This window comes from Rattus rattus, chromosome 3 (assembly GCF_011064425.1).
Source record: "Rattus rattus isolate New Zealand chromosome 3, Rrattus_CSIRO_v1, whole genome shotgun sequence".
Taxonomy (NCBI): domain Eukaryota; kingdom Metazoa; phylum Chordata; class Mammalia; order Rodentia; family Muridae; genus Rattus; species Rattus rattus.
In genome coordinates, this window is record NC_046156.1 from 119685252 (window position 1) to 119696558 (window position 11307).

Here is an 11307-nt window from a genome sequence, read left to right on the forward strand (position 1 = left end):
GCCATGAATTTTTGAGGGAATTAGAAGACATGGGAGAAATTATAAGGGGAGAAAAGATAGGTAGAAATGTTGTAGATATAATACTCTTTATGAAATTCTTGAAAAAATTACAAATGAGTAATAAATCTTGGAAAGATGGGATGGAGACAGAGAAAGGGTGGTTAATGGGTACAGAGGCGTGGCTGACAAAAAGAACAATTTCTAAAGCCCTACAGTACTACAAGGTGACTATGATTGACAGTGATTAGTTTTGTTTCCATAGTAGATTATAGCAAGAACTCTGATACTCATTGCATGAAGAGGCAATAAACACATAACAGAATAAATATGCCGTTTACTTTGATCCAATTATTCCATGTGGAATGTGTGTGCAGAAATGCCATAGTGTGCCAAGCATGGTGATGAACACCTTTAATCCTTGCACTTGGAAGGTAGAGGTGGACAGATCTCTGTGAATTCAAAACCAGCCAAGGCTACAAATTCAAACACTGTCTCAGAAAAGAAAGGGAAAAAAGGAAAGGGAAGAAGAGAGAGAGAGAGAGAGAGAGAGAGAGAGAGAGAGAGAGAGAGAGAAGAAGACCACATTGTTCCCCCAGATATGTACAATTACATCAATTAAGCATAGAGTATGTATCAAATAAAGATAAATTCTTGCTCCTTGTGAATTACAAAGTGTAAATATTTTGTTATAGCAACCCACAGACATACTATTTGACTTTAGTCTCCATGAAGAAGACACATACTCTCTTTCCTTAGTCTCTGTGAAGAAGATAATACTATCTAACTGACTTTAGTCTCCAGAAAGAAGGTAAATACTATCTGTCTTCCCTGTCTATGAAGAAGATACATACTATCTAACAGTTGATTCCAGTGGTCTCTTTCTGCAGATCCCATAGCTTCATGCACACTATGCAAGCCATTAGCACTGACTCATGCTCCCAGGCCTCTTTGGTTTTATTTTGAGACAGGGTCTTGCTAAGTTTCACAAACAGACCTTTAACCTGTACTTCCACACCAGTCTTTGGGTAGCTCTAATTTAAGGTATGCATTCTATGCCCGCTTCTTACACCTTGTATGATGTGAGATCATCCTGAATTTGAGATGGAGGCAAAGATATGGACTGAGTTTGAGGGAAGAGACGGAAGGGCAATGGGGCAATTATGTTTTAACTTTTAAAAACTTGCAAAGAAATAAGTTAAAGAAACCAGTAATGACAAACAAATACAAAAAGAACAGTCAGTACAATGGCAGCAGTGATTCACAACTCCAACATCTGCATTAACACTAAAAGCTTGGCTACAAAATAAGTTAGCAGAGAGGAAAAAAAAAACAGAAAACCTTCCATCATTACGTTATCTTTGTGATGAACGTGACGAGTCATTTTTAATCAATTGCTTATGGCAGTTATTTTAAATGCATATGATGATTTACTCTGTTGTACATATTTAACAAGCTTCAAATTTAATGCAGCATAACACTGGGCAGTCCTGCTATTTATTTAAAATGCTTCTTTGGAGGCGGGGGAGATGCATTAGTCAGGTCAGTGTTTGTCCAACAAGCATAAGGATCTGAGTTTGGAACTTCAGCACTGATGTTAAAGCATGTGCACTCCTGTGCACAACAGCACACAAGTATAATCCCAGTGCTGGGGGGGACGGTGTGCGGGAACAGATGGATACCCAGAGCTAGCTGGCAAGCCAGCCTAGTGAATCAGGCGAGCTCCAGGTCTGGTGAAATTATGCTGACTCAAAAATTAACATGGAGAGAAAGGAATGCACACCTGATGTTGCACACGTGTGCGCTCCCCCATGGCCTTACACAACCTATCGTTACATACACCACACACAATTAATTAATTAACCAGTATCAAACAAATCTGAACAGGAAGCCACTTTAAGTGTACAAAATACAATCCAGCAGGTCTCACCGTTTCTCAAATTATCTGTGAAAATGTTTTCTACTTAAAACAATACCGTGTGAGCAAGTAAGGTGGTTCAAGGGTAAAGGCACCTGCTGCCAGGCCTGACAACCCGAGCCAATCCCTGGGGCCCACATGGTGGAAGGAGAGAAATGACTCACAGCTGCTTCCTTAGACCTCCAATGTATGCTATGGCACATGCATGTCCCTCCCCACACAACTCAAATCAAACGTGGAACAATACTAATGGCAAAGTTCCACTCCAGAAGTTTGCATTCCATTGGCTTAGGTGAGAAAGGGGACGTAATCCTGTACTGTAATCACTCACCTGCCTAGAGAAACACGTACGCATCTATTTATTGCTGAGTCAAAACATCTCTTCCTTAAGTGCCAAAATTAATCATTCATTGTTTTGCATTCAACTGTATTAAATCAGCTTGTAGAGAGGGTAGCTGAAGAATAGATCTTCATAACAGGATACTCTCAAATTGCAATTGATTGAGGGCACAGACCCTGAAGTAAACCAGGGCACTTCTAGGCACAATGCAGAACCATATGACCACTTGACTTATACAACACTGACTGGATAGTGTCTAAACTCTGCCATTAGTAAGTGGGGTTTTTAATTTTAGTGTCTGGTTTTAAATGCTGGGTGAGTTTAAGGTTTTTAATGACAGAAGACATATCAAATAATAATACTTGAAAGGTCAACACTTAGATTCTTGATCCACTGGATAAATGCCTATTTACTTAGGATCATGTGTAAAAAGAAGATTTCAGGTCTAAATTAAGATTTTCTAGGCGAGCAAACTAAAATGGTATAGATAATATTTTAAATATCATTATTTTCTGTGCCAACCCCATTTCAGAGGATAATTGTGTGCAATAACGCTGACTTTCAAAATGGTAGATTAAAATAATTCATTTCTATTTTTAATTAAAATTGAGAAAGTGGGAACTAATAATATAATGTGTGTCAGAACTGCATGTGTGCACCATCCAAGATAAGAAGGGGATTGCAACACCGGCTTGCTTCTTGAGTTTCTTGAAATTCCCAAGGAAGGAAGAGAGCATGGGAGCCTGTGGCTGCTCCGCTAGCACACGTGACACGGGAGGCAGCTCCTTTGTTGGCTGAGTTCACTGAAGCCATTCCCTAGGTTCTGATGACTCGGGGACAATCAAGACTGTCCCTACACACCCATCTGAGGGAGAGCTTTTCTCTACAGGCTGTGATGTATAAGTAAGGTCAGATATTTTGATAATAAGGTCTAGATCTGATCTTAAGACCATCTGGGCTTGAAGGTGGGGGAAAAGGGAAAGGCCGTGTTCTGTACATAGGCTTAAACAAAAGGGTCAGAGGCGCCTCATGAAAGCATGAAGGTTCAAGGACACCACTCCACAAATAGATCCTACAGGGCCTCTGAATGGGCTAAGCCCTACTTCCTCTTTGTCCTTACTGAATTAGTGAGGTCTCCAGATTTTAGTTAATAATCCGTTTCCTTGCAAGAATGTATTTCAGCAAATGTGACACTTACAGGGGGCCCCATTATCTGGACTAGAGAAGTCTCTAACCCAGTGCCAAGTGCTTAGTCCTCGCTCTGCTTCCAGGGACTTGACCTAACTTGGGCTGTAAGAGAAGAAAAAGACAAACAGATGACATAGGAACAGAAAGTTTAAATGGTGTGATCTGGATTCTCAGGTGAGAAACCAGCACCCCAGAAGCTCTGTGTCTTATTTTTTGTACTGCTGAGATAAGACACCATGATCAAGGCAAAGAAAGCATCTAACTTGGGGTTCACATTCCAGGGGGTTACAATCCATGACATCACAGCCAGGAGCATGGCAGCAGGCAGACGGCCTGGCACTGGAATAGTGGCTGAGAGCTTACATCCGTATCCATAAATAGGACACACAGAGAGAAAGACCCTGGACTGGCATGAGCTTTGGAAACCTCAAAGCCCATACCCAATGACACACCTCCTCCAACAAGAACACACCTCTTAATCCTTCCTAGGATTAAGTTGCACCAACTGCAGATGAAGAATTTAATCATATGAGCCTACGGGAGCCATCCTATTTTAAACCACCAAACTCAGCATGTTCAATAGAGAGTCAGGCTTATGGCATTCAGACAAACAGAGAGGCAGAGTTTATGCTCTACGGCTGGATCAAAGAAACAGGTTTAGCTAATCTTGGTAGGAGCAGTCTCTGTGGAGAAGCATTATATAAATATCTGAAAGTAAAAAGGTATGGTGGACATTTTCTGCACACACCATCAACATCCACACATGAACCAGAGGAAGGCTTTGCCATTTCCCTCTGAGCCCTACACCGAGGGGAAGGCTTTGTCTGAGGCTCTGGGGTCTTTGACATGGCCATATGGGAGTCAACAGCACACATGCACTCAGACTTCACCCACTCAGAGCATCTTCTGCCCGCTACAGACAAGCTCAGCTGACAAGGGCATTTCCACACGCCAAGAGCTGGCTGACTGGTTATCCAGTCACACCACACTGGGTCTGTGGTCAGGAACCTGTGTTTCACAAATGACACTGTCCATATGTAAAAACAGGGACAGCTTAACTTAAAAAAGAATCCCAGGCAGAACTACATAACTCTAAATGTCTTTTCCCAAAATGTATGTTTTGTGTTCCTGTCTGCTTGGCATCACTGTAAATACCAACTATGCAACGAAATTAGATATGTAGAGGAACATATGCTAGGCAAAAGGAAACTAATGTGGCTTATATACTGGCTTATCTCACAGAAAATAGATAGAAATTATACATTAGCTGATATTACACTTATATATTAGCAAGTCAGACAATAAAGGAGACTTCAATGCAAAATTCATTGTTAAAGAAGCACATTTCATAAACTGTAAAGGTTATATTCATCAATAGAACAGGGGCTTTGATATGGCTCGGAGAGTAAAGGCCCTCACCAAGCAAGCTAGATGGCCTACGTTCAGTTCCTGGGCCCATGTGTTGAAAGGCAGAATCAACTCCAGCAAGTTGTCCTCTCATGTCCATACCACACACGCATTCTTGTCCATGCACAGAGGGGTGTGGAGAGGGAGGGAAGAGAGAGACTTCTAAAAGCAGTGTAATGTTTATACAGACTACTAATCATCTTCAAGATAAAGAATTAAACAGATCTGTGAACACAGCTCCATGACAGTGGGAAGTTCTCCCACACACTCGCCAGTATATGACAGAATAAACAGATGTCACTTTAGAAAAAAATACAGAAGATGTGTATAGAACATATTTTAACACTGAATTTAAAATAAAGTTTAAAATAATTCACATCCCTTTTAGCACATGGGATAAAAGAGAGACCAGAAATAGGGAACACATATACTCAAAAGGAAGGAATAAATTCATTTTTAAATACATAACAGTTATTTATATAAGAAGCAGAGGAGTCTACAGATAAATTATTGGAACAAATGAGAAAGATAACTAGATGCAAAGCGAGTATGCAAAAACACTAGTGCTGTCTATATTAGGCGTAAGTAATACATGAACTTTCTTTTTTTATTTTTATCTTTATTAACTTGGGTATTTCTTATTTACATTTCGATTGTTATTCCCCTTCCCGGTTTCTGGGCCAACATCCCCCTAGCCCCTCCCCCTCCCCTTCTCTATGGGTGTTCCCCTCCCCATCCTCCCCCTATTACCGCCCTCCCCCCAACAATCACGTTCACTGGGGGCTCAGTCTTGGCAGGACCCAGGGCTTCCCCTTCCACTGGTGCTCTTACTAGGATATTCATTGCTACCTATGAGGTTGGAGCCCAGGGTCAGTCCATGTATAGTCTTTGGGTAGTGGCTTAGTCCCTGGAAGCTCTGGTTGCATGGCATTGTTGTTCATATGGGGTCTTGAGCCCCTTCAGCTCTTTCAGTCCTTTCTCTGATTCCTTCAACGGGGGTCCTGTTCTCAGTTCAGTGGTTTGCTGCTGGCATTCGCCTATGTATTTGCTGTATTCTGGCTGTGTCTCTCAGGAGAGATCTACATCTGGCTCGTGTCGGCCTGCACTTCTTTGCTTCATCCATCTTATCTAGTTTGGTGGCTGTATATGTATGGGCCACATGTGGGGCAGGCTCTGAATGGGTGTTCCTTCTGCCTCTGTTCTAAACTTTGCCTCCCTATCCCCTGCCAAGGGTATTCTTGTTCCCCTTTTAAAGAAGGAGTGAAGCATTCACATTTTGGTCATCCTTCTTGAGTTTCATGTGTTCTGTGCATCTAGGGTAATTCGAGCATTTGGGCTAATATCCACTTGTCAATGAGTGCATACCAATACATGAACTTTCTTAAAGACACTATTTAGAAGGATCAGAAAAAGTAACCTCTCATAATCAATCTAAAAATACATTTGAGACCTATAAGTGAACTCTAAATTTCATACACATTATTGATTTCTTGGTAAGGTGCTGAGTGTGTTCTAGTCGATACTGGAAGACTCAACAGTGTTGCAATATTTCCCCAAATTCAACCACAGGACAACATATTCCCATTCAAAGTCCTCATAGTTAATTTATGAATATTGATGAGGTCCCCTTAAAAACGTGTAAATAAGCCACGTGTGGTGTCACACACCTGTAACCCCAGCCCTTGAAAGTGCAAGTGGGAGGCTCGTGAATTCCAAGCTAGCCTGAGCCACATAGTGATATCTTGCCTCAGAAAACAAACACACAAAACCCTACATGGATGGCCAGGGAGATGGCTCAGTGGGTAAAGGTGCTTGCTGCCGAGCCTGATGACCCACACAGTGGAAGGAGAGAACCAGACCTACCATATTGTCTTCTGGCCACAGGAGTGCAAGATGGCATGCCTACCAGAGAAGTAGATCAAGAAATGTTTAAAAATAAATAAATTACATGGAAATAAAAATAGTCAAACATAACCAAAAAAGCTTTTTGGCATAGGGTGATAATCTGGGAGAACTTCCTCAGTGATGTAACATTTACAGCCTGTCATAGTGCTGTGTAACTTATGACAGCGTACAATTAGCACACACACAGATGAGCTGCGTGGAGGATAAACTCAAAGAAATGTAAGCATTGGGATCGTATCAAATCCAACACATAATGTGATGGAAATGATGCATTCTTTCAAAATTTATAACGGATCAGCCATACAGGAAAAGAATGAAACTTGACCGCTTCCTTACACTTGACCTTGGGGTGGACTCTAGCTAAATATTAAGAGAGGAAATCTATATAGTATGTGCTGGGCTGTAAGGCAGGAAGATGGTGCTGAGATAGGCTGTTAAAACCATCAAGGGGGAGCCGAAAACTGATACGATGTATAAGTAGAGTTAAGAAGGAAAAGTCACATGATCATTATAATAGCTACCGCAAAAAAGGGAGAGCCCTTGACACAATTCAACACATTTTTGTGATAAAAGCCCAAAGAAATGAATTATCAAAGGGGCCTGCCGAAATGTAGTGAAGAATGTATATAACGTGTGTAAAGTCAATGCCAGTTAGAAAAGGCAAAAACAGAAAGCATCACTTCTCAGGTAAGGCCTGGGGAGAGGGGAGCCATCTTGAGCTAGAAGACAAGAGAAAGAAGTAAAGGGCAAGAGAAGGAAGTCAAATTACCCTCAAGGATTACGAGATCCTATACTTCAAAGACCCTATAGAGAACCCCCAGATCTGATAAACGACTTCAGCAAAGTTCGACTCTGATTTTTTATCTGTGTGGTTTACTCTGAAATTGTTCATTATAATTAAATAACTTTAAATAAAAATACCCAGCAATAATAATTATTCCTAACCTATTTCCTAAAGTTTTGGTTTAACCTCAGCCTGTAACTGTCAAAGGAGTCAACAAATAAAAAAGATCAAGAAACATGTAATGCATAAGAAATTCATAAATTACCATGAGCCCATGCTCAAACAAAAGCCTACAGTTGCTGTTGGTCCAGATAATTCAACTGTGCTTCTGAAGAACAAACATCTAAAGGCTGCCACTAGTGGAACTACTCAGGGGTTAAGTAAGTACCTTTTTAATATTTCATCTTATTTTTTATTAACATGTATTAATTATACATATTAATGTGGTTCACAGTGATACTTCCATACAGCGTATACTAATTAAACTCAGCCTCCCATGACCCGCACGCCCACTCCCACACCTTTTACAGCTATAATAACCACCGTTCTATTTTTGGTCAACTTTTTAATGGAGCAGTTAAATCCTCTGAGAGAGATGCAGTAATTGAAATGTACAATTCGTAGTTTTTGTTCCTTGACACGGGAAGAGCTTACCTCTCTGCAGTCCTTCCTAAGAACAGAATGTTGGGAGAGAACAAAGAAGAGAGGTGAGAACTCAGGGAAACAGGTGAAGAGGGACACAGGAGATGGTTAATAACTTGTCAGCTTGTGGGGCTGAGGAAAGTGAGTGAGTGAGTGTCCTTTCCTGGAGCCCTGAACTACCAGGTCTCTAGACTCCCTGGCAGTTAGCTGTCAGATAGATAGATAGATAGATAGATAGATAGATAGATAGATAGATAGATAGATAGATAGATAGATAGATAGGCAGACAGACAGACATCAACTTAGGATTAAAGAAAATACAGAGTTGTAAGCCTTCTATATAAATTTCTCTTCAGCTATTTTATTTTGGGAGGTGCTGGAATTTGATCAAAGGGCCTCAAACATGCCAGACAAGTGCTCACCCCTAAGCTGTATTACCCAGCCCCTTGATCCTTCTACAGAAGCTGAGGTATATGTGTGTAGTTTTGCCTCTGTGTTTCAGCTTCACAGCACAGAGTTCAGAGCCTCTCAAACACAGCGTCATTGCTTAGGAATAAACTCCTCCTTACCCAGGTTCCGTCTCTAGAAGACAGTGTGATGTAACATGAAGGAATTCTTAGAGGCCAGTATCCAACAGACATGCATCTGTCGTTGATATTTAGGGACGGGAAGATTCCAAAAGGCCTGAGGAAACAGTGGGATTTCCTCCTCTCTGGAGGAAATCCATTCTCTTCTCCACACATGCACTCCAACGACGGCAGATACCTGGTAACTGGGGAGGTGCATGTCTTGGACACTGTAGGAAAACAAATCTGAGACATTGTGACACTACTGCCATGATTCCTCTTTCAATAAACTCTATATTTAGATTCTTTGGTTTTAAATCATCAGTCTACAACTATTCATCCATGATAGGTGCTGGAGCCAAGCAGATGCTGGTCATGTGAGGTTAGCGGGGACCACCCAATGTCTTCATATAAAGCATTTTATCACTTTTCATACAAATAACATTTCTCTTGTTTACAGATGTATAGAAGGTTTTCTTAAAAACCGGGCAGTGAAACATAGGGTCAGCTCCCATGCAAAGGCTCACAGGCTTACTTTATTCTCTTACAGTGTGTAAATTTACAACTTCTCTGCAAAAGAAGAAGGCACCATTTCTAACCTTTTAAAGATTCTACAACTCGATTTGCAGTTCCTCATCAACCCTTCAACTACAGATGCTTTCACAAACTGCACACAGAAACAGAGTCTGCGACTTCCTAATTAGCAAACCTCAGCACCTAGTTGAGTCCTCAATGGGAGAAAGGATGGTCTAACTCCCACCCAATCCCTTGCTCCCACTGGACCTGTAGGCACTTCTGCCTTTCCAGTGCTCGGAGCATAAAGGCTTAGGAAATGCATCTCCTTCCTAGACCACCAGGCTCTTCCTAAGGCCCCAAATCAAGCCAGTCAACCTTGGGTTCGCCAAGAAACTCAGAGCCAACTGTATTGAAGAAGAGGTGCCCCCACACTCTCTTATGGACCCCCAGAATAACTCTGTGGCATTTGTTATGTTAGGAGGAAAATTCTGACACCACCATTTGTGACACAGCCAGCCGTCGGATGAGAGACAATGCCACATTTTCTCTACTAAGGAGAGCTATTTCACCTCTGATCAAACCTTGACAAAGCTTACTGCCTGGGATGCTCAGAGCAAGGGTGCTCTCCAACTCACCACCACTAACACACCCAGGGTCACTTTCTCACTGAGGATCTGGTGTCATAGTTTACAAACAACTTGTTTTGCCTTGAGTTAGAAAAGAGGAATGAGACTTATTACAGCCTATACAAAACTCTAGGAACTCTACCATAATTAAAAATTTGGACTGGTTATAAAATGTACTCCGATTACAGAACCTTTAAAAGGATAAAAGTAAAGGGCAAAGCAAAGTTCTAATCCAGCCAGTTCCTCGAGTGCTGACTAGCCAATTCTGTTACCTCTTGTTATCGTAAACACACTTGTGAAACCAGGTCTAGAAATGAGTAATCAGAGAACATATTTGCCTTAAATGAGAAAAAAGAATACATTCCAAGCCCACCCCAAAATCCTCACCATCTCTAGCAAATGTCAGCAAATCAACCCAAAATGACTGTATGACAAGCCACCAAGGGTTTCTGCATCTCATAATTTATCTAACACAGCAATGACCTGACCAATTAGAGCCCAGTGACGCTGTCAGATGGGTTTGTTTGTAGGCAGTTTATACAGGGACAGTGGAGGTATAAGGTAAAAAAAATCCTTCTTTGCTATAAGAAACATGATTTTTTTTTTCTTTTTCTTTTTTTTTCCGGAGCTGGGGACCGAACCCAGGGCCTTGCGCTTGCTAGGCAAGCGCTCTACCACTGAGCTAAATCCCCAACCCCAAGAAACATGATTTTTAAGCTGCTCATAACATAATGTATCACATAATAAAATCTACAGCAAGCTCCAAGAGTAGCCCCCAGCACCAAACAGAAGGAAGCACAGACCTTCAGACAGCACCTCTGGAGGGCAGAGCCAAAAGCAGGCCATAATGCACAGACTTATACAGTGGTGACTGAAAAGAATTCTTCCACAAAAGGGCAGTTAGTTGTAAGGATAAGAAAATCCCATGGCCTCTGTAATGGGAGGCCATCCCCAGATAGTAATTCACCTGCATGTGCGTGGGGCTACTTCAAAGACATTCTGGGGGGAAAGGAGGAGGGGTTGCTGAAGGACTTTCTACTTCCCTTTACAGAGGAAAAAAAAAACCACCTCTGTGAATATATAATCAAAATCAATCAGAATTATAAAGCACTATGAAATGGAAAATATGCTGGTTAGAACACAAAAGGCGTTGTGGAGAAAATGAATGGTCTCAATTTCTTTGGGATGCGATTTCAAAAGAGTAGAGCACTAATTGAAAAATCATCAGGCTCGCTGCGCTGACTCCACTCAGAACATGGGCCCATTCATGGAGAGGGAGAGATAGAAAGGGGGAGGGGATGCTGAAGTAAACAACACAAGGCCAGAGATGAGAGAGCAGAAGGCCTCCTCCCAGGCATAAGGAACTGAACCCAACCTTAGCCCCAGCAATCTCTTGGCAACCAAGTTAGCTATTACCA